This window comes from Pinus tabuliformis, chromosome 5_2, assembly GCF_031772625.1.
Source record: "Pinus tabuliformis cultivar Carrire ecotype Pingquan chromosome 5_2, CPIR1, whole genome shotgun sequence".
In the NCBI taxonomy this organism is placed as follows: Eukaryota; Viridiplantae; Streptophyta; class Pinopsida; order Pinales; family Pinaceae; genus Pinus; species Pinus tabuliformis.
Window position 1 is genome coordinate 352206604 of NC_142306.1, and position 25792 is coordinate 352232395.

A 25792-nucleotide genomic window follows, 5' to 3' on the forward strand; every position below is an offset into this window, starting at 1 on the left:
TAAGACTTGCCTAAGAGGATAGCATGACTATTGATAGAGCCATACTAACTGTAAATAGCCATGGTGACATTTTTTAGTGTAACAGCATCCCAGAAACCCTATAATTTCGCATGTGTGAGAGAGATAGATTCCCAAAACCAGAATTTTCTTCCTCCCAGCTTCTTTTAGACCTTCACTCTCATTTTTCTATCCTTCATAGCTCCATATCGAACTCTTTGTTGTAAATCAACCTTATGAGTGAATGTGTCACAAATGAGGTCAAATTTCTCTTTTATATAGCCTTCTCAAGGGTCAAATTCCCTCCTTTAGCCTGACTTGATGTTTCCAGGGCTGACTTGTACTTTGGAGCTTCCAAGACATTCTAGACTCAAAAATAATTCTTTTCAGAGATATATTTTTGCTTGAAAGGGTCTTATAAACATGATGTTGAATCCTTTGACTCAGGACAATAAATCATAAGACGTAACAAACCCTAGAAGCACGAAGAACATGCTTTTACCTAGAATACCATCGATAATGAGCATGAAACCTATTATTTAATAATAATTTTATTTTCTTGTTTGTTACATAGGATACATATTGAAATGAGTTCAACAATTATGAAGATTGAAAATAGTTACATTTCTCAACACATGATAGCCTTAATATTTTATGGGTCAACTACTACTCCTTCACTTGAGACAACATGCCCTAAGTATTGAATTTGTGATTGGAACAAATCACATTTACTAAGCTATGCATAAATCTTGTGCTCTCTTAGAAATTGCAGTACTGCTACCAAATTCTTTTCTTGTTCCTCCTTGCACCCTGAATAAACCAAAATGTCATCCACAAAGATATAACAAACCTATCCAAATAAGGATGATTTTTCGTAAGGCACATTGGTAATCCCAAAGGGAACTACCAAAAATTCACAGTGCCCATACCTCGTCCTAAAGGTTGTTTTGTGGATGTACTCATATTTTATACACACCTAATGATAGATGGATCTTATATAAATCTTGGAGAAAATTTTTTCTCCTCTCACTTGGTCAAATAGATCATGAATATGTGGCAATGGATATCTATTCTTGATGGTCACTTTATTTAACTGCCTACAATCTATGCATAATCAGAGTGTACCATCCTTCTTCTTCTGAAACAGGACTGGTGTTTCCATGGTGACACACTTGGCCTTATGTAGACTTGTTCCAACATTTCATTAAGCTATAGTTTCAAGTAAACCAACTCTAGTGTAATCATTTTGTATGGTGCCTTGGATGTTGAAGCTATTTACAGCGTCAATTCAATTGAGAAGTATACCTCTATATGAGGAGGTAATATAGGAACTTCCACTCACAATAAATGTGTGTACTTCTATAACACATGATATTGTTTCAACAGTTCACTCTCCCCTTCTTTAGAACTTGTTGGGCATGGAATCCCCCCACAACATGTTTTGGGGCTCAAAGCCCAAGTTTTGGTCAAAGATTTTGTAAGACTCTGCAAATTGTGGGCACCGAGCACGAAGTATAGGTTAAGTCATAGGGTTGTTTACCCTAAAATATTGTAATGTAATGTAAAGTCATGTCGGCCTACCCATGGTCCATGGACCATGGGATTGTATAAATAAGAGCGAGGCTCTAAGTTGTAAAGATAGAAAAGGAATAAGAGAAAGGAGTACGAATGGTTCGAGCTTAGAGTAGGATTATAAGTGTATTGGGTTGTAGTAGTAGGAAGAGGCTCTGCATCTGCGTGTGTAGAGGCCTAGTAGAGTCCGCAACTCAATGCACAGACCCTTGCAGCTAAATGCGTGGACCCCTGCAGCTGAGTGCGAAGGGTGGTGTCGAGTCTGTAATATAGATTCAAGATTAATAAAGAGAAGTCGATTCCTATTTCTATGTATCTATTGTGCATTGCCTTCTTTATGTTTATACTATTTTATTTATCGCACGCACTGATATGATTGTTGAATATGCTGTAATAATCATTAGTCTTACATAAACAAGTTAAGTAATCGAATAATAACAGATTGAATAGCAAGGAACTTGCGTATTATACGGGTTGCGCCTCGAATAGGGCTTCATGGAAGTAGCACCACATGTTGCGAAGGGATAGTAAGTGCGCATAGCAACGGGTCAAGCCACGATCCTCTAGAAGCTCATCAGGCATCCCAGGGTGCGGAAACCTGGTTCTAGCACTCTCCCATACTACTTCGGGTGAGACCTTAGTCTACGCTCCACGGACTATTGCCGAAAGGGCCAGTAGTACCAGGATTTGCTTTGGCTAAATCACCTCTGAACCTAGGTCAGGCCCATACAAGCCAACAAATGGTTCCGTTGCTGGGACCGGGATCTGCATAAAGGATGTCTGATGTCATGCCACTAGAATCCAACGAAGAAAGAAATTGAAGAGTGGTTGGACAAGAAGATTCATGAGTTCACGGCGTAGGAAAATAGAAATCCATGAGTATCTAAGGAACAGTAGTTGGAGCACTACTTGTATATGGAAATCCACAAAATTTTCTTTGCATACTTTCCTTCTGAGTTGTATGAGTGGATCGCGAAGTTAGTAGATAGCCAGGGAAGGTGTAGGCTCGAAAAACCAATAGTGTGGACTCTGGAATTAGTGCACAGAGTTGAGGCATCAGGAGATAAGATCACTCGAGCTGTGGACCATTGGCTCGACCGAATAATAGGAGAATTTATCACTGAGTTCGCGGTAGACACGAACATCAGCTATAGTGAGGCAGAGTGATTTTTTATGAGAGACCGCGAGGTAAGTACATTAAATCTTTGAACACTTAGATTAAGATGCTATTGTGTGAAAAGCGGGTTATGCAAATAAATTAATGTTTGGTATTACGCGAAGCTGGAAGATCTACAGAAGTTGAAGTAGTGAAGAGTTGGAAAACAGTCCCTTAATTTCACCCTCACGGGAAAGCGAGGAAGAGCTCGTGAAAGTTTCTCTGAGGAGCGCGGTCAGTCTAATAAGGCAGTGTATTCCATTTTTACCACCTCCACCCACACTGCCACCGATCTCACCCTCCTCACCTCCATCTCCACCCACCCCACCTCCGCTACCACCGTAGTTCAGTATGGAAAGTGCGATCAAACTACCGGTATTCAGAGGAGTTGGGAATGAAGATCCAAACCAATTTTTGTTTGTGGTAAGAGCTGTATGGGAAGCATAGGGTGTCATGGATGACAATATTAAAAAGGCTACGGTGGTAAGAGCACTGTAGGATCGTGCATTAACGTGGTATATCAAGCATTCTAATGACCACCCAAATGCAGGAATCACAGAGATCTAGGCTGTGCTGAACAGGGAATTTAGTAGTCCAAAATCAGAAACACAATCAATCATCAGGTTTAAGGAGATCGCGATGCTCTTGAGCGAGACCCCTTGGGATCTAGACCAAAGGATGAAGAGTACGATCCGCGAAGCTAATATGATGCTAACAGATGCACAACATCGCACATGGTTTGTGGCATCACTTACGCCACACCTAAGGACGATGCTGTCACAGCAAAAAGTTTCCACCCAGGCTGAAGCATTGGAGATGGAAATGAGATTACATGAGACCCCTATACAAGACCCTAGGTTGGGAGTCCAACAAATCCACACGCAACTGCAAAATCTGTGCTTGGAAATGCAAAGTTTGAAACAAGATAGGACACCTCGGCTGGAGGTGCGCGAGGAAGTATGGTGCATAAAATGAAAAGGCCAAGAGCACGACAAGGACCATTTTCCAATGTTCTCAAACTACTTGGCAGGAGGAGGGCTGATGTCGTTAAGACCAGAGGCACAAGCTGGGCCGAGTGTGGCGTTTGCACTATGGTGTGCGTGGCAGACTTTTCTTTCATCGTGGGGCACCTCTACAAGATGGGCAATGATGAGATATTGCGAAGATATGTACCTGAATTTGAATGAGGTCAGATCCTTGTGGAAGCACATGGGGGCGCTGCAGCAGGACACTATGTAGGACATGTGACCACACAGAAGATTCTGTTAGGTTCCTATAGTAATAGGAGTCATAATTTTGAATGACTGAGGTTAAACCTTGTAATATTGTACATACCTTTGCTTTTGCAAATGTTTTTTATATTCAAAAATTTAAAAAATATAAAGATGGTATGTCCTAAAAGAATAATCAAAGGACAAAAAGAACAAAAAGGTAAAAAAACATGAAAAATATGAACCCCAAGAAAAGAAAAAAGACCATGAAAGTGTGCAAGTCAAAATGTCACTACTATTTACTTTTATGCATAATAATGATTGTGTGCAGCTTGTTATTCATGCCACAATCCATGGTAATCAAACTATTTAATCTTGATTATGCCATGCTTTAAATTTCATGTTGATAGTTAGAGAATACAATTTGACCAAATTGTTTAATCTTGGCAGATCATTAGATAGGTAGAGTAAATAAAAGGAGCTCAATTGTTTAATCTAAGCCTTTGGACGTAATAAGGTTAGATTTAGTTAGTTTACTATTGTAAAGAAAAATAAAAATATTTGATAAGGGTTTGCTAGCTCAAATGCACCCTAATAAAGTGAAGTAAAAATGGTAGGATGCATAGATGGGTAAATAGAAGAAAAGTTGCAGAAGTATGATGATTGATTAGAAGAAAGCATATTTATCATTCTAATCATGAAAGTTCCAGAAATGAATGAACAATCAGGCATGCAAATGGATTTAAAAGTCAATTAATTAGCTTCCTCCATTCATTTCACCTTTTACTTGACTAATTTCCCATAATAAATTTCAAAGTGCTCAAAATCCTTTAAGTCAAATAGGCTCAGAGCATTTCTCTAACTTCTGGAGGGACTGGGCCCTCGGCTTAATGACTTAAGGACAACAAGTACTAGATTCTCCCTCATTAAAAACTCATCTCCCATAATTCCCCCTCATTTCCCTGATAAAATCCCTTTTCCTAAGGATAAAACACTATTTGCCTAGGGAAAGTAATCACCCCCATGAAAAAACCCTTTTCCCCCAAAAACCCACAAAAGCACATTACCCTATGTATTAAATTTTAATATGTGAAAAACATCAAGTTCCAAAAAAGAGCATTTTCTTATTGATTTTTCCCTTTTCCACTCATCTTTTCATATTAATTACTAATTTATTATATTAAATCCCAATGAAAACCCACTATCCCATATATATATTTAACTCCTCTATGTAAAATAACCCCACCCATTAGTTTAAAACTATAACACTACCCCTTATCCCTCAAAAATATTAAAATCCCACCCTTAGTCATTAATCCCGCCTTAATCCATTATTAACCCTTATACTGCCGCACTTAAGCACCCGTCGGGTCCCCCATTATCCTCTTTGCATCTTCCCTTCCCGATTACCATGCGATCACTTCCCTTCACATTCGACGAACCTTGTCCATATCGGGGCAACTCGATGTTCGAATGATACCCACCTGAAATGTTGGTTTTCTGCCCGGCCCTTGATACTATGTGTCATTCAATGAGTGGAATCGGGCGGCCTCTCCCCAATACCACCAAGCACCCAAAAGTGGTACGATAGAAACCGCTTACCGCCCACCCTCTACATGACAAAACGACCATTGTTCACCCCATACCCGCCAAAATTGACTTTTGCGCATAAAGCCAAAAAATCCCCAAATCATTTGTTTTCACTGGAATTTTAACTGTAAACCTCTGTTTACATGCACACCACCTGCGAATGTCGAAGCCGTCAACCCATGTCCAATTACACTCCAAAGACGTTTCAGACCACCCAGACAACCATGCAACCTATAAAAAACCCTTTCAACCATCTGCAGTCACCAGCCGCCCTATTCAGAGCTATTTTTACCTCATTTTCCAGGTATTTAAGCCACAATTCACCGAAAAACCCTGTCAATTTCAAAGAAAACCAGTGATTGAGTATTCTTAGTTAAGTTTAAAATTAATTAAGGAATCTCAACCAACCTAAGCCTACTCTATGCCAAACCAACATTGCCCTAAAAACACTGCAAATTACCTCCCCCATTCTCAAAACCACAACAACTTAAAATGGATGCCCCAATTGCCATCGATGTGAGACCCATCTCTACACGCCACTTAGACCTGGACCACCTCCCCCTAGCTGATAGCGATTTCCAGATAAAGGACACCTCTGTCCATGAATCCCCGCTCAAAGTATACTACCAAAGTAGGGATAGATACTTGAACCAGGATGATGAAATTGCTCTGTGGGAGTCCAATTTTCCTAAGTACTAGTTCCCTAGAGTCCACATTTTCCTAGAAATTGTACATTATTTCCATGCCAACTATGTCCCCAGTCAAAGAGCATTCATGTCCCCCAACCAAGCCATACTTTTCACTATCTCTGTTGAATCTATAAATAAGATGCTACAACTCCATCCTGACCAAAACGTGACTCCCCTCTCCATTGGAGACCTGTTGGACATATATCCCAAACTCAGCCCCTGTAAGATTGGCCCAAATAATCCAAACCTTCATCGTAGAAGAGAAGTATACCCCCAAATACCCCCCTCCATATGTAGCAACTTTATTTTCTCCTTGGGGCAGAAGTATTATGGATATGATATCTAGAGTCCTGGGCTATACCACCAGTGAATATATTAATGAGATTATTTTAGCCTTCATGTCCATATACACTCCAAGACAACCTCCTGTTGTCATATATGACCATGCTCAGTTCATAGCTGACAGGATGCATGAACAGTTCATCAGAATGAGTAATGAGATGGTCTTCAAATACTCCTCGATCTTGTATCACCTTTTCCTATATTACCAGTGAGACAAATTCCCACTTACCTTGCAAAAATTGGACACCAAGGGCCAGCCAAGATCAGTTATCTTCTGGACCTCATTGATTCATCAACATCCCTCCTCCCATTCATATAATGAATTCATAGATTCCTTTGTCCACCCTGTGATGACCATGCTCAGTGGAACCCCTCCACCAAGAATCAGTCCTGAGATTAGGATAGTCCTTCATCTAAACATCAATCATCAGGTGGGAGATTGGTACTTGTACCAAAGCCACACTAAAATTAGGATTTATGGCTATGAACTAGCCCCATAAAAACTACCTAAATACCTCCCAATGAGGTTATTTGCCTTGGAGTACTATAGGCAAATAATAAATTCGGATGAGGTAAACTTTGTTAAAGCTAAAAGGAAAGCCTAGCTCAAGATCAAAGACCAATTGGGTCCTTTTATTTGTAATAGCAGAGAAGATGGAAAGGAGGCAGACCAAATCCTTCAGAGATTAAAACTAAAACAGAGCTTCATATGGAGATATGATCCCTTGGATTTCATCTGCAAAATAAGGCAGCAAAATAAGATGGCTCCCTATATCCATCACCACATCCCTAAGATAGAAAAGTATGCCAACCAATTGTAATGGGTGGAAAACACTTTAGAGGATAGGGATAATACTGAAGTGGTTGTGGAAAACACATTAATAGATCTAGAAAAACAACTTGATGAGGACTCTTTCCTGTAGGTGCCAAAATAGTCAGATAGGCTAGAACAATCAGATAGGTCAGATCAGTCAACCAATACAGAACCATCAGAAGAATCGGTAACTACTTCAAGTGCCCATCCAGTCATGCAAACTCCTCAGAATGAGGAGAAGGTCCCAAAAAGGAACATAGAAGGGGCTTCCACTTCAAGAATGCCTACTTCTGATGTACAACAAGAGTCAAACAAAAGGAAAAAGCCAAATCCAACCTCTGAGCAAGGGTTCACTTATGAATCAGTTGAGGTCACCAAAACAAAGGTTGAAAGAAGTAGGCCCACCACTCCATCTAGGAGTATGCAGGAGCCCTCCACATCACAAACTCAGATATTGATGAGGCAGAAAAGTGTTGAGGTATCCTCCTTTAGAATGCCTACAGATAAAGATCAAGACATAAAGGAAAGATACAAAGAGATCAAAGCTAAGAATGAGAGGCTTAAAGCCCAAACATATGCACAGTATCTGAAAATGACCCCCACCAATAAAACAAGGCTAATGTCAGCCTTTGATATCAAAGAGGGGAAAATGCAAATGACATTTATCAAGCCAACCACTCAATAGCCAAGAGAAACATCAGATTTCAAAAATGTGCAATTTAAAGTACTGGCAAGGGATATCCATCCCATTGACCAAATTGAACTACAAAAGCAAATAGGGGAGATGATATACTCCACATTAACAGGGAAGGCCATTGCTGCCCACCAATTACAGAACTCCCTAAACAATATATCAGCCCAATTTTAGTTGGAGAAGGCCTCCTCACAGGCCAAGGATAATAGAATCAAGTCCTTAGAGGACTTAGTGATTGAATTGGGACACGATCCCAATGATGTAAAATTTACAAAGCAGCTGATTAAAAAGAAGAATGATGACATTGCTGCACTCAAGAAGTAGCTAAAGATACCCCAGTTGCATCACCCACGGACAAATGAAGTCCTATAAGCACAACAAGGACATGAAGAGCTCATGGAATTGGTCCTAAAACTAAACGATCAACTCAAGGAGACAAAGAAGGAGTTGGACACTTTAATTCAATTGAAGCAAAGTGACTTGGCCGCAACTTCTAGAAATTTCATCCCCACAGTATCTCAGTAGTTCCTTCCACACTGGCAACATCACTGGCACCCACAGCTCCACCTGCCACAGCATTGCCAGTAATAGCAAAGTCTACAGCGGCAACAGGTACACAGGGAGAGAAAGTAGCAGAATTAGTAAAATCCATGGAAGAGATGTCTATCTAGGCTACAAAGATGAAGGGACTAAAGGAAAAGGTAGCCAGTCTCGAAACTGATTGTAAACTTTCCAAACTCCAACTAAAAGAAGAAACACAAAAGGCACTAAGAATGGGTGAGAGAATCAAAATCCTGGAGAAGGATTTAACACTACAGAAACCACTGGGACAAACCAAAGAAATGCTCTAGGCCAACATCATTGACTCTGTCAATGATATTTGGCTTTGGCCATCAATTCAAGTTATATTTGAGCAGACAGAATTAGTGAAGATAGCCACTGAAGCTATCCAAAAAGTAAAGGAAGAACTGGGGAATAAACCAGAGGATGCCAATCGACTCATTCACTTTCTAAAAATAAAAAATAGATATGAGCTCGATGAGCTTAACATAGAAGATATGACTGAGGCCATTCTAGATATTAGGAAGGTTCTTTCCAAAAGAAACCTTATGCTTAACTTAGAAGAGAAGTGCCATAACATGTAGGTAGCCATTGATAGATTCATGGCTAAGTTTCATATTTTGAGGGAGAAGGTTCTTCCTAGTCCTATGGTCATCAGTGACAAGCTTATGCCTCAGCTGGACTATGGAGATAGACTAAGAAAATTGGCTAAGGAGCAAGTAAGTTCTTCTGCCATCAAAGCTTTACCAACAGGCAAAGTGTTATATGACACATTGGAGAACTTGTTTTTTCTAGAGCATGAGGTGAAACACTTGTTCCTCACTAAACCAAATTTTGCAAAGTACACAGAGGCAGATGAAATCTATAGAAGGATGATGAATATAAAACTACCTAATGCAGAATGGTGGCAAAATATGACAGATTTATTGTAATAAATTTACATTAGAAAGTTACTGTACAGTTGTCACACGGAATCTGTCAAGGGTGCGGACACGACTGACCTTCCTAGAAGTCTAAGACATTCTAATGACAAACAAGACAAAATGGAGTGATCTTTCTCTAAATACACCTTTTACAACATGAAAACTACAAGTGTTTAGGCTTACCTTATTCCAAAACGCTGTTGTTGAAGTCCGTTCTTGACGATCCGGATGAGCTCCTCCTTCAAGTCAATTCCTGCAACCACAAACAATCAAACAATTACCAAGCACTTGCATTTCATATAATAAAACATATATTCAACATGCAGACCAAGGAACACATGAAATAACTCATTAACACAAGCTATTGAGAAAAATAAACCAGTTTGTATTAATAACGAAACAAAGAAACTCTTACAACCTGGCCTTGGTGTTGTGCAAGTTCCTCCCAGGGTCCATCAAGGGTTTTCCTCTACTTTGACAAAGCTCACCCTCTCCCAAGTAGAATCAAGTGAAGACAATCTCTCCTCACAAAGGCTCTAATGGAAGACCTAAATCCTGCAGCATTTACCCAAAGAAAATGTATAGCTCCAACCTCTTCTCCTTCTGGCTCAATGCCTTTATTTATAGTGCTGTAAAGAGGTTATTCAGGTCCACTATCAATGGGATCATCCCCCTCTATGGGTGGGATAGCTCCCTTATTGATGGGATAAGTTCCCCTTAATAGAGATACATGAACCAACTGGAGGCGCATCCATTTCATCAAACCGACCTCTAGAATGTTCTAGAAGTAACCACAAGTAACTTTTTCAAGATAAAACTCGCGCATTTTGCCTTTTACAGAGGGACGCACCTGTCCCTTAACATACAGAGCGTCCATGGACGCAGATTTTGTGAACAAGGTCAGCGTCCCCGCAGGTAAGGCTAGAGAGAACCTGCGACCCCAGAGATAAACATAGTTTTTACAAGACTTTCTCTCTTCTTTGAGTTTGAGATGGATAACAGAGGCATGAGACTTGCCTAAGAGGGTAGCATGACTGTTGATTTGAGCCATACTAACTGTAAGTAGTCAAGGTGACATTTTTTAGTGTAACAGATTGCCCCCTAAAGTGCGAAGCCTGGAATAGAATAGGGTTTTGTAATTCTAGGAAGGGTGAAGCGCTTTATCATTTCAAGGATTGCCTTGTGGATGGCCTGGTTGGAACCTGCAATTTTCAACACAAAATACATGGATAAGATTATATCATCACTGAGGTAGGCATTCCCATACTCAGATTCAAAACTTTAACTAATGGACTAACTATTCTGATACAGGAATGATCTTGCAGTACATCATTTTTATAGACTTTTGTAGACACAGTATGGACGCAGCCATCTGTTTATGATTAGTCTACATAGATAATGAATACAAAACTCCTCGCAGCCTGGATGGTAGAAACTAGATCCAGGGTCTTCACTTCTACTTCCCGAATTGGTACGATTCTAGCCATGTGATTAAATGATTCGATGTCGAACATGGTAGAAACCACTTGATTACCAGTCAATGATGTAAACTGTTAACAAGCGTGAGAGAAACCACCAGTAATGTCAATGGTTCTCAAAGTACCAAGCACAACCCGTGAAATGTGAATAGATGTTTTGATGTCGAACACTTCACGGAATCCTCTGATCGAAAGTCAATGATGTAAACTGACGTCAAAGGCGAGAAACCTGCCATTGATGCATGCAGACTTCAAGGTACTGTCGATTCCTAAGTCATCTTTCTAGATAATGTGTCGATGTCGATAGAAAGCGACCCGTTGCAGGCAAGCCCGCAACACGAAATCATTGTTCAAGTTGAAGAAATGTTGCTGTAAGGACTGACTCAGGGATGGTCAAATGGATGACAAGTATTTTGCAGATGAAAGTTTTTCTTGCAGACCTCTTGAACACATAACGACACAACAGATGGCTTGGTGACGAATAACTCAAAGTTAATCCCTGAAACCCGGTTAAAGACTTTCAAAGTGGTTTGGTCAACTGTGAGGTAAAAGATTTCCCAACCCAGGTGAATGAAAAGTGTCGTGTTCAAGAGTGGTAATAAAGTTTCTTTTGAGACAAAAGGTGACAAACAGGTTCATTCTTCTCTCTTTTCCCCCACCATTTCTGGCAAGTACCTCTTTATTTTTAACAAGCTTGAGGAGGATAACATATGCTTGATTATAAGCTCATCCTTCGGACGAGTCCAACCTAGTTTAAATTCGAACCCTAGGAAGGAGTGGTTCGTTCCTGTTTGTAATTGAACAGGTCCTCTACTGTAAAAGTTTAACGAGCCCAGTATAGGAGAAACTCGGCGTTTTTCAATTTTAGAGAGTCTGAAAAAACTAAAGGAGACTCCACGTTGAACTTTTTCGTATATTTGTGTCCCTCAAGCCCGAAAAAGTATAAAATAATACCTGGGGGAACCGCTTGATCTTGCGACCAAGGAGTACTTTCATAATAGTGTCGTTAACCTGAAAAGTAAAAAGCGATCAAGGACACGTCGTTTTATTTCCTTATCGAGTTCGAAACGACAAAAACCCGGCAATCTTTTCCTGATTTTGCGGTCAGAAAAGAGCTAAAAGGGGACCGTCTTTTAATTCCGTTTTAACGAGTGAAAAAGAAACACTCGGCGATCTTTTCATGTTTTAGGAGTCAGAAAAGGGCTTAAAAGATGACTCTGATATTTTTGTTTGTGAAAAATTACAATTTCCCTCGAAATCCCTTTGTCCTGCACAAAAGCAACACATTACTCATACCTGTTTAAAATAGGCAAAAATACATTCAAAAACATCTTTTCATGGTAAAAAATGAACTAATTCATCCAAAAAACCTATAAAAAGACCTTTTACCATGTCATTTTTACCGTTTCACTGTTGAGGTTGAAAAAGGAGCTTTTGACAAGAAACTTCCCGTGGTTGCTGCGGAAAATCTGACCGTCGGAATCGAACGCCGTCTCATCCAGGTATTTTACACATCCTACTCTGCATTTCTATCCGTTTAGAATCAATTTTTAGGTTTTAGTTTCATTTTTTGGGGGGGTTTTGGTTTTGGAATGCGCCTCTCGGCGGACGCAGGTGCCCTTCGGGTGACCTGCGTCCCCCGACTTTTTCTCATACGGGAAAACGGTCGGAAGACGCAGCCCGCCTTCAGGCCAGCTGCGTCCGGGCGCCCTGTGCTACAAAGCCGGGGTGCGTCCTCCGAGAAACGCGCATTTCAAAACCCCAACTCTCTCAAAAAACCACCAAAAATTCCCAAATCAATTTCTAATTGCTATTTTTGATATGCAGGGCATTAATCATGTTAGACTGGAGAGAAAGAGAGCATGTAGAGGAAGATGAAGCTGCAATAAATCATCAACCTTCCCTGGATGCCCTAAGAGCATGCGGATTATACAAATATTGGACCATACCGGGCATGAGGGGCCAGGTAAGATTCTTGGAATGGCTGGTTGAGCGATGGAACGTACAAGAACAATGCTTTTACATAGGAGGGCACCAGCTCGAGATAGAGCCCTCGGATGTATACTTTCTCACTGGCTTGCCAAACAGAGGTGAGCAACTCAGTCTTGCGGGGACTAGGCCGGGTGGCCAATCCCTTGATAGTCTCCGCGAGAATTGGTGCACACCTGGGGCTCACCATTCAAAAGGCATAGAGATAAAACACATCACTCTGCCGGAACTCAAAGTCATAGCGTTCACGGTTACCAGAATTTGCGGCGCGGCCGCTTTACACATTGCTTCCGGATCCCAAATGCGGATGGCAATTGACTGTTACCAAGGCACCATTTTCAACTGGTGTGAAGCTGTGTCGGCTCATATGAAGAGCCAACTGACCAAGGCAAAGAACGGACGACTAAAGACTTTTGGATATGGGCCTATAGTCGTGAGCTTTGCCTTGGAGAGAATTCCAATGCTGATCCCTCAGCAACTCACTGTTGATATCTTGGGTCCTCAGCAGCCAAAGCTGATACGATGGGTTGCGGTGATGGCCCGGCATCCTGACGAGGGCGCGACAGTAGTTCGATTCTCAGATAGTTATTTTGACTGGTTAGAGGGCCAGCTTTTTGTGATACAGGACTTTCCGTATGCCGGAATGGATTTCAGAGGTGATCCGGACATGGTTCTTCCACAGGGAGAACAATGGGACGACAGAGGTACTTTTTATTTTCACAAGTTTTCTAGTTATGTATTTTTTGTATTTTTTATATATATCGTCTCAAAACTAATAGTAAACTTTTTCAAAATGCAGATGTTGGTCCACAGCGTCCAGCCAACCTCCGGCCTTATGATAGACTACATCCAGCTGCACCGGTACCGGCCCCACAGGACGCGCAGCAGAAGTACTAGCTGAGTTGGAGCATGATCTAGAGCGTCTCACGGCAGATATACCTGAGACTACTATGGACGACATTCCTATCAGGCTTCAGCGCTTCGTAGTCGCGGTCCCTGGACCGTTTAGGAGATTTTTGCGTAAGGTAGCCCGCGCAGTGGTGTCGTACAGAGAGCACCACCAGTGATTGACTAGTCACTTTTGTAGTCACATGTGACATTTTTGACTTTTGTACTATCATTTTGCCGATCATAAGGTGTTTTAAACCTATGATCGAAGACGATGTATATATTTTTTGACACACTTCTATCTATATATATCACTATTACCGGCTTATCTTGTTTAACATATGTGATGAAATGTTTTTAAATTTACTTGCATGATTATCGTAAATGTCTGTCCAACATTCGAGAAGCAATTGCATCTGCTAATGTATTCAAAGACCTTGGAATATGTTGATATTCAATGTAATCAAATTCACGTTCCAAGAGACGCACTCTCAAAAACAACCTTAATAACACAGGATTTCTAATGGCATAAACTCTATTAAGCTGTAATACAACAAGTTCAGAATCTAACCTCACTATCAAACGTCGAATTCCAAATGAAATAGATTCGGATAATAATTCAACCACTGCACTGTATTCTGCAATGTTATTCGTTGTTTGACCGAGGCTTACCCCATGCATAGAAACTAACTCGTCAGAGGGCGAATAGATAACCCAAGCTGCGGAAGAGATATTCCGTGTACTACGACAAGCACCATCAGCAAATCCAATGTATGTTTGGAGAGGCGTCGACATCTACAATATCAAGAGTAAAACCAAGATAAGCCAGAATAATGACGAAAAACCACACTTGCTAAGCTAAGCACACTGACTAAACTAACACACTTGCTAGCTAGAAAGAAAATCTAACCTATCTAAAAATTTCTCCATACCCATCATTTTAAGCATAATACCTCTTTAGGTAAAGTCCATTTCTGGGTTTACCCAAAGAGTCCCCATCAAAATCAACTAACTCATAAGCCCCTTTTGCTAGCTTTCGCTTTACAATGTAGGGCCCATGCCACATGGGAACGAATTTTCCGGCACCTAGCTTATCGTTAGCTTGATCATATAATAGTACTAGGTCTCCTTCCGAAAAACTTCGAGGGGTTACATTTTTATCGTACTGAGCTTTCATTCGTTTCGCGTGAGTCTCGATAGCTAAAGTAGCGTCACGTCGAGTCTCATCTAATTTAGCCAAGTATAATAACCGTTTCTCCTCTTCGGAAGTAGCTGGAAGTAATTCGACAGCCATTTGAAGTGATGGGATTTCGCATTCAATAGGTAACACAGCTTCTAAGCCATAAACTAGCTGGAAAGGGGTGAAACCTGTTGAATTTTTCACTGAAGTTCGATATGCCCATAGCGCCGAAAATAACATGTTATGCCAATTCGTTCGATGGATACCAATGATCCGTCGAATCATGATGACTAGAACTTTGTTGATTGACTCAACCAAACCGTTGGCTTGCGGATAATAAGGAGTAGAGCTATCGTGGCGCAAACCAAGCTGGCTTGTAAGCTCAGTCATCATGACGTTTCGAAAATGGCTCCCATGGTCAGTAATGATTGCTTGTGGGACACCAAACCTAGTTATGATATGATTGAATACGAAAACTGCAGCTGTCTTGCCGCTTGCGTCGAATGTAGGCATCGCCTCGGCCCATTTTGTAAAATAATCAACCGCGAGGATGATATACGCATGCCCCCCGGCCGAGTGAGGGTTACAAGTAATAAAGTCAATGCCCCATTTGGCGAATGGACCAGCGGCAATTATAGGGTGGAGAGGAGCAGGTGGAGCGCGCATCTTTCGATCAAACACTTGACAGTTGTGGCATGTTCTGACAGCAAGGATACAATCTTTAAACATAGACGGCCAGAAATAGCCAGCGCGCAACACCTTCTGAGCTGTGGCATACCCAGACATATGACCGCCACATGCTCCAGAGTGACAATCATTCAAAACTCTCTCAGCCTCTTCGTGAGTTAAACAACGTCGAAAAACTAAGTCTGCCCCCCGGCGATAAAGTGTATCTCCAATAATTCTGTATTGCTGGGATCGAAACCGAATTTTTCGACGGTCTTCCTTGGAAGCTTCAGGCCGAAAGGTTTGGGTTTGGAGATAGATGATTATATCCCCATACCACGGATCTAAAGTGCTAATAAGAAACAAAGATTCGTCCACAATGGACTCCTCTGCCACAGTCTCTGTGTCAGCACTCGGGAAATCACACATCAATTCCGCAAAAACTAAAGATTTCTTAGACTTGGACTTCTCGAACTCCAAGTCGAACTCTTGCAGGATAACAATCCATTTAGAGTACTTGCCCCCTAGCAGTTGTTTTGTCAAAATATAAATCATAGGGTTGCAATCCGAAATAACTGTAGTCTTGCGGAGAAGAATGTAGTGACGAAAACGCTGGACAGCTTGAACGGCTGCCAGGGCCAATTTCTCCACATGCGAATATTTTAACTCAGTGGGATTTAAGGTTCTACTAAGATAATATATCACATGCTCTGCTTTGAATTCATCTTCTTGAACTAACACCATTCCAATGGTGGAATGCGAAGCTGCGAGGTATAAGAAGTAGTCCTGGTTGTAGTTGGGAGGATGCAATAACGGTGCATGGGTCAACGCGTGTTTTAGTGCATCAAAAGATTGTTGGGCAATCTCGTCCCAAAAGAATTGTGCGTTCTGTTTCAACAACCGTGTAAAACCTTTAGTGACCTCGGCGTAGTTTGGGATGAATCGGCGTAAAAAGTTCGCTTTCCCTTGCAAACTTTGGAGTTGGCGCAAACTCGAAGGAGGAGGCAATTTGATGATAGCCTCGACTTTCGAGGGATCGACGCGAATGCCGGCTTTTGAAACAACAAATCCCAGCAATCGACCTGTTTCTATACAGAAAACACACTTGTGGGGATTCAACCGAATTCGATAATGCCTACACCTCATAAAGATTGCTCGTAGGTGGACAAGGTGATCAGCTCGTTGTAAAGAATGAGCAGGCAAATCATCGAGATAGGGTTGCACAATGTGCTTGATGTCATGAAATGCATAAGACATCGCCCGTTGAAAAGTAGCGCCGGCGTTCTTAAGCCCAAAAGGTAATTTGCAATAAGCAAATGTCCCCCATGGACAAATGAATGCCGTTTTTGGTTGATCGGCAGGTAGAATATTGATTTGATTATAGCCTGAGAAACCATCCATGAAGGAAAACATCTCACTTCCGGCACAATCATCAATAATTTGATCGATATAAGGCGTAGGATAGTTGTCTTTTGGACAAGCTCGATTGATATCCCTATAGTCGATACAGATTCTTATTGTTCCTTGTTTTTTATTGACGGGAACAATATTCGATACCCAATCCGTTAACGGGATCGGATAAATGAAACCTGCTTTCAACAGCTTTTCGACTTCTGCTTTAATCGCAGCCGCTTTTCGAGGGTGAATCTGACGCAACCGTTGCCGAATGGGTTTAGCATCCGGGTAGGTTTTGATTTCATGAACAACAATGGCAGGATCAATTCCCGGCATTTCCTCGTAAGACCAGGCAAACACGTCGCGGAATTCTTGGAATAGGGCCTTGTAAGTTTGGATTTCTTCTTCAGTACATGCGGCACCTATATGAATGTTCTCCTCGATTCCGGGCTTCACTGAAATATCAATGGGAATAGTACGAGAAATATTCCCTAAATTCAGCTCTGAATCAGAATGTTTCGTTGGATCCTGAGCGTCTTTGACATATTCAGCGGTAAAGATAGATGAAAAATCATTTTCAAATGCATCATCCTTAGGTAAAAACGAAGATCTGTGATGGAGATCTTCCCATGGTAGATCATCTACACTTAGGATTTCGCGAAGTTGTTCGTCAGATGACACTTCTTCGGGAAACGTTATCCGTTCTAAGGGTGAGGTGAAAAGTGACTCTTCACTGACCACATTCATTTGGTCGGTTTCGGTTGAATGAAAGTCGGTAAAAGACATAAGAGCTTCATAAGCAATCTCATACGGACTCAACGGCATAACATCACCGAGTGAGTCTAGCTCAGAGTCAGAGGGAACATACCAAGGATCATCATAAATAATGTTTTCTGACGTGATCATATGAATTGTTGCGAACGAAGGGTCTGCATTGAGTGGAGGGAGAGGAAAAGTTCCCAGTAAACCGGAATCCTTAACTAAACCTACACCAATGTCCCTATAAGGGATTGTCGTTTTACCAACATGCTGGATAGTTTCTGAAGAGGTTGGGTCGGATGAAAAGTATGTCAGCTGATCAATAGTCACGATCTTACCGTTATGTGGAAACTTAATGACTCTGAAGACCGATGAAACGACCGCTGTCATAGCATATGACCAACTTCGACCCAAAAGAAGGTTGTAGTCTAGAGGGGCATCAACCACTTCCACATCCAGACTAACGGTTTTACCTTCGACCCCTATAGGCAATTCTTGTAGAATACCAAACGGACGGAACCCACGGCCATCAAAGGCCTTAAGGATGGTGGGGGATTGGTTCAACGAAGGAGAACCAAGCGATCTCCAACATTGAATCGACATAATACACGTAGAAGCTCCCTCATCAATCACAGTCCGATGAATAGGCCTGTTTTTGACTATCACTGGAATTTGGAAAGCCATTTGATGGGGGAGACGCGGTGTACTACTTTCTAGATCAAAGATCATTAGGTTCGGGTCCTGAACATCGACAGCTCCAATAGCCGACAAAAGCAATTTTCGTTGCGCTGGACATGATTGCAGCACTTCGAGTGCCGACATTGCTGAAGGTGAAACAGCTAAGTCTTCAACAATGTTGTAATTCTGGGCTGCTCTCGCATGTGGATTGAAAGCAGACCTTCGAAGTACACCCTTGGCGGGCGGCTTAATCACTAAGTCTGGGTTAGGTTTTTCGATCTGTAGTGGATCGGAACCAGGAGCTGAGGTTGATGGGTTAGAGTGAGAAGATTCTGCTTCCTTACCATCAACAGGAGCCTTACTACCATAATCTTGCGATCGAGTCGCAATCCTGACATGAGACATCATCAAAATGGGTTCTTCACTGGCATTCGAAGAAGAACCTATCATCTTATTCTCCTGCTCTGGAAATGGATTTTTTAACACAGCAGGAGTGGGAGAACCTTTGACTATTTTCACTACCTCGGCCCGATGAGGGCAGTCTCTCGTAAAATGATCTTCTTCACAAATAAGACAAGGATATCGAGGTTTGCGTTTTTCGTCATTGGTTTCCGACTTTTCCGTTTTCTCCTTTGGAGCCTTGTCTGCTTTAGCCTTCTTCTTTCCTTTCTTCTTTCCACCGTTTTTGGATTTGGCCGTAGATGACTCTACAGCGTGAATGTCGGCGGTAAGTTCAGGAGGAGAAGACTCTCCTGTCGGAGAATCAGGCAAAGTGATAATTGGAGTATTGGAGGTCTTGGAAGACTTCTTCTTACTCTTCGTAGTCACGATACCAATCATACCATCAGCGGCATGAGATCCCGAAGGAGCAGCAGCGATTTGGTTTGACTTTGGAAGATCCGGAATTTTCTCGTGTAACGTACCCGACTGAGTGTAAACTAAGTCAAGGTATTGTGCCTGAGCAATGACTTGCTCCTCAGTAACTACTCCGGCCTTAGCTACATCTTCAGTAATTCTTGGTAATAATGATTTGACAAACCATTCAGCTAAGATTTGGTCCGGGATAAAAACTTTCACTAATCTCCTTCGACGTCTCCACTCATGAATGTGATCAGAAATGTACGTGGATGTCGATTGTTTTAGCGAAGTTAATAATTCTGTACCATTATCGTATCTGACTGGTAACTGAAAATGAGTTAAGAACGAGGTAGCTAACTGGCTAAAGTTGTAAAAAGAGGCCCGTGGTAACTCAATGTACCACTTGGCTGCGAGACCAATGAGTGTACGCTGGAAAAGACGTAAGCGGATGGAATCATCTGAGATGGAATTTGATGCACACCAGAGGTGGTAAGTCATCACGTGATTAGACGGATCCTCTCCAGACTTACCTTCGAACTTGGGTATATCGCTGGGCAACTTATTTGGCATTGGCGGCCAGAACTGAAGATATTGAATTGGATCGTTCGTTAGGCGCGTCAAGTCGGGTAAATCTAAAGTCGCAATAAACGGTAACTGCCGGTTAGGATCTCTAAAACTCTGAGTCACAATACCAGCCCCAGGAGGAGGATATCCAGGATAACTAGGAACAGGAGTCGCATTTGGGATATTATATCCTCCTGGAAAACCAGGATTAACCGGACCGTACTGGGGTTGCTGAGGTGGTTGATAAGTGTACCCAGGATACGGTTGATACTGGTAAACCGGTTGTTGGGCAGCTTGCCCAGGTTGATACTGTCCCTGGTACGGAGGTTGAACAAATTGAGGTTGAGTAGTAACAACCGTACTTGTACCAGGTTGGCCTACAGGCATCTGGACTGTGGTTTGAACCGTGGGTCCAGACAACGGTACAGATGTCTGAGGAGTGGTTACAGGGACAGTAGAAACCGGAGCTGCCGATACTCCAGAAGTAAGCATGGTAGATGAAGCGGTAGTTGCTGCAGCCGTGTGAGGTGGAGTACCAGGTGCAATTGGCGGCTGAGTAACTACAGAAGTTACAGGGGTCTGAACACTTGACTGGACAGGTTGCGGTTGCTGGGGTGGACCAGGAACTGCAGGTTGTCCTGCTTGAGGTACCGACTGTATACTTGGTTGCGACATCTGTTGACCCTGTGACGGATCCCATGTTAACATTCCAGGGTATTGACTCGTAACAGGTTGAGGATACTGAGATCCATAGCCGTATTGAGGATAGGGTTGATAACTGTAAGGTGCAGTCCCATATGATTGCCCTTGAGGTGGTTGATAACCTTGACCAGGGTATTGACCCGTAGGTTGATAACCTTGAGGTAAATACGAATACTGGGGTTGACCTTGACCTTGAGGTTGGTATCCTTGAGGTTGATACCCTTGGGGTTGATACCCTTGGGGTTGCCATCCTTGAGGTTGCCATCCTTGAGGTTGATATTGATACTGAGGTTGACTTTGGGGTACATATTGAGGCTGGGGTTGATACCCTTGGGGTTGATACCCTTGAGGTTTCCCCCCAGTCACGAATGAAGTACCTTGAGGTTGCCCCCCAGGCATTAACGAAGGTTGCCCCCCAGGCGGTAATTGGCCACCTTGAGGTTGGTTAATGGGAGTTGAACCTGACATCATATAAACTTCACCTATACTCAATGGTACATTACCACTGTTTCCAACTAATAACCCATGATCAACAGGTTGAGGAGATGCTCCCGCAAAGGTACCAGAAAGTGATTGATACCCAGTAGGAACAGAAGGACCGCCATGTAAAAATGATTCAGGACTTTGTGAAAACACAGATGACTGACCAGACATATTTACAGGAGAATGAATTCCTCTAGGTGGAACCGGAGTACGAGGTGTAGAAAAACCTACTGAGTTGTCTAAAAAATTGGTTAATGCAAGGTACCAAGATTCACTTCTAGGAGGACTGTAAAAGATGGATTCACGCTCCCTTAGATCAAGGGTAATTAGATCTTCAGAATCAGAAACGCCTATTTCTTCCTCTGGAACAAGTTCTTCTATAGCAATTAATCCAACAGGAAGATTTTCGGTGATAATTCTTTCTATTCTTGGTGAATCAGGAACACTAGGAGTTGGAGTAACAGGTTCTGAAATTTCAGGTTCTTCGCCTGTTTCACTGGCAGATGAAAAACTACCAGCAAGCTCGGAAACTGTAACAGCTTCGGGATTGTAACCTGTTTCTAATCTTTGGTAATCTGGATGGACTACCAAGGAAGATTCTCCTTCTTCAGGTGATCCTACTCTACTGCCACTAGGAGGAGTTACAAGGACCTTTAACCCTTCTAAATGACCCGGAATGTCTTCAGGAGATTCACCCCGCGATTTACGGAGTTTTCTTAACAAATCTATTCCGGTAACAATCTCAGGAGACTTGCCCCGAAGTCTACGGGACTGTCTCGGTAATTCCGCCACAATTAAAGATTTTAACTACAACACACGAAAACAAAGTAAAAAATTTCAAATCAAACCACCTAAAGTCTTCTAAAGAAGCAAACAAATTTGAAGCACACGCCTAAATAATCTAGAGCGTCAAACCACACACAAACAGTAGTCTTCCGGACCAAAAGCGCTAGTTGGTGATTAGGCCCAACCTCGCAGGATTCAGTACAGAAATGGTGGGTGGAACAGTTACCCCGGCAACCTGCTTAATGAATAGACTGGACCAAGTTCCTCCACTTTAACCGTCTCGAAGTGAAGCGAACCCCCCAGAAAATCCAAGTGAGTATAACCGACGTCTGCTCCAGGTACAGTGGGACCTTCCCTCCACCGTCACCTTGGGTAGAATCCTAGATATTATGGCCACTAAGGTTACCAATCACAACAATTACACCTGGGGGAACAGTCTAAACTCCGACAGCACGCAAGGGCAGAGTAGCAAGCTCCAATCCCCTTACCGGCTCCTTGACAACAATCCAAGGTTTACCGATAAGTGACCCCTGGCTCCTCGACAATGGTTAATCCGAGGTTTACCGTTTGTAATACGTACTGCCTGGCGTCGTTCCCAACGAGGGAGGAATGATCCCCTCACTGGTTCGGACACGAGCTCGTGCTTCTCCTTTAAGAGGAGCTTTCCCAGAATGTAACTGAAACAATTGGATTTGTTCTACTCAAGATAGACTATCTGTTTGGTTTTGTAGTCTTGGAGAGTTAAGTACTCACCTACTCCAAGACCCTAGCCTAAGCTATGTTGGTGCTTCAGAGCCCTAGAAAAATAAAGATTACTAGATTGATTTTAATTTAAGCGTTACTTTTAAGGTTGTTTCTTAAGTCAAAAGGTGATGGAAGTGAAACCAGTGGTGTGTTGACTCGACTCGAAACCACTACAAAATGCACCTAGAATGATTTATCCACTACTTTACTTTTTCGATGAATTGCTTAACTAAAAAGTTGAGAGAATGCAATCTTTATAAAAGCAACTTCTTAATTGAAGACAATCAAAGAAACAATTCGTTTGTCTTTTCCAAGCATAAAAACATAACCTCTCTTTACATGCACGAAAAAACTCTTTTCTTCTTTCGAAAACAAAAAGCTACTTGAAACAAGACTTTTTAAGAAGATGTTTTTGTATTTTTCTTTTAATAAAACAAATAAATCTAATATAACCAAAAATCAATCTTAACAACTCTTAAAATCTATGAAAATGCACTCATAAGCAAACTAAAGGCAAATTTACTCTAAGCAATCTTAACGAGGCCAAAACTAACAATGATTATTTCTAAGGTGTTTTACTTGATCACAATCAAATCAAGGACTAGCTTATTGCAGAATCAAAAACTAGCCAAAACAAAACTCTAATCTTTTTGTTCTTTTTGTAAAATGGAAATCAATACTTTATAAACAAGTAATTCGAAATTTGACCCAAAACAACTCAAATGGCAAGTTGCTCACAAAAGGAGACTTTACGACAGGCCCGACTTCTAAGAAGGTTGACTAACCAGAGAGATCTAAGGCTGGACAACTTTCTACTATCAAAGTCACTACAAAGCCTTTCCAAAAATCAAACCCTAGGTCTAAACTTCGTTGAAAACCACTAAAACACTCAAAGCTCACAAAACTAGTTCAGGTGAAAATTCTTGACAGGGTACTAAAGGATCTGGGCAGAAAACACTAAGGAAAAACAAAATCTAAAAGCAATTTAAAGCAAAAATGGAATTTTCTTAAGTTTTACAGGAAGACGCAGGCAACCCATTGTCACAGGTGCGGCCCCGCTCTGTGCAAACGGCAACAGCGCGTCCAAAGACGCACTGTGCAGTACTAAGAGGGTGCGTCCTTCTGGAAAAATGAAGAAAAACCAAATCTAACTAAATCTAAAGCTAAGCCACCCAAATACTAATTCTCACAGTCAAAAACCAGAAAATAAAAATGATTTTCTCAAAGCAAAGTTCATATAAAGGAAAAGACTCTCTCATTAATGGATTCCCCAGCGGAGTCGCCAATTTGTCACACGGAATCTGTCAAGGGTGCGGACATGACTGACCTTCCTAGAAGTCTAAGACATTCTAATGACAAACAAGACAAAATGGAGTGATCTTTCTCTAAATACACCTTTTACAACATGAAAACTACAAGTGTTTAGGCTTACCTTATTCCAAAACGCTGTTGTTGAAGTCCGTTCTTGACGATCCGGATGAGCTCCTCCTTCAAGTCAATTCCTGCAACCACAAACAATCAAACAATTACCAAGCACTTGCATTTCATATAATAAAACATATATTCAACATGCAGACCAAGGAACACATGAAATAACTCATTAACACAAGCTATTGAGAAAAATAAACCAGTTTGTATTAATAACGAAACAAAGAAACTCTTACAACCTGGCCTTGGTGTTGTGCAAGTTCCTCCCAGGGTCCATCAAGGGTTTTCCTCTACTTTGACAAAGCTCACCCTCTCCCAAGTAGAATCAAGTGAAGACAATCTCTCCTCACAAAGGCTCTAATGGAAGACCTAAATCCTGCAGCATTTACCCAAAGAAAATGTATAGCTCCAACCTCTTCTCCTTCTGGCTCAATGCCTTTATTTATAGTGCTGTAAAGAGGTTATTCAGGTCCACTATCAATGGGATCATCCCCCTCTATGGGTGGGATAGCTCCCTTATTGATGGGATAAGTTCCCCCTTAATAGAGATACATGAACCAACTGGAGGCGCATCCATTTCATCAAACCGACCTCTAGAATGTTCTAGAAGTAACCACAAGTAACTTTTTCAAGATAAAACTCGCGCATTTTGCCTTTTACAGAGGGACGCACCTGTCCCTTAACATACAGAGCGTCCATGGACGCATATTTTGTGAACAAGGTCAGCGTCCCCGCAGGTAAGGCTAGAGAGAACCTGCGACCCCAGAGATAAACATAGTTTTTACAAGACTTTCTCTCTTCTTTGAGTTTGAGATGGATAACAGAGGCATGAGACTTGCCTAAGAGGGTAGCATGACTGTTGATTTGAGCCATACTAACTGTAAGTAGTCAAGGTGACATTTTTTAGTGTAACAACAGTAAATGAAGGCAACCAGTTAAAAACAGGTAAAAGCAGAGCAGCAGGGTCAAAGAGTAGCAGGGTCAAAGAGTATCAGTTGAAAGATAAAAGTGAAGAAGATTCTGGTGTAGAAATGCTACAAATATCAGCCACCTTAAAGGGCTCCAACTTAACTGAAAACAACCAGCAACACCACAATAAAAGGGACAACATGAAGCAGTTCAACATCTATCTCTATCTTCATGCAAGAAACTATTTTTATTCCATAGATTAAGTCTCAAGTTGTGTTGAGATATTTTGTAAATATTTTTGTATATATACTTCACATTTAGAAGTATTAGGTGTGGATTCTTATACTTTCAATAGAATTTTGTTCAAAGATTGTAAAAGCTTTTGTATCACTCACTAGGCCAGCATGCTAGATTGATGAATAAAGATCAGATATTTCAAGGGATTCATGTGTAAAGCGGAGTACAAATGAGTAATTTTCTTGTGTTGTTTTATCTCCCTTAAAGTTGTTTCATAATCTTAAACGTTTCAGAAGTTCGAATGTTTAACTTGAATATTATTTCAGAATCTGCTTGACTGCACTCTGTATTATTGTTATACATTCTTAATGTTTTCTCTTAAACTATCTTAGCTAGGGAATTCTTAACTGCTCCTTAGCTTCCGTAATTTCTCCTTTGGTCTATAGTAAAGGATTCTTAAGTTCCCTTTACTCATGATTCACTGTTGTTCTCCCATATT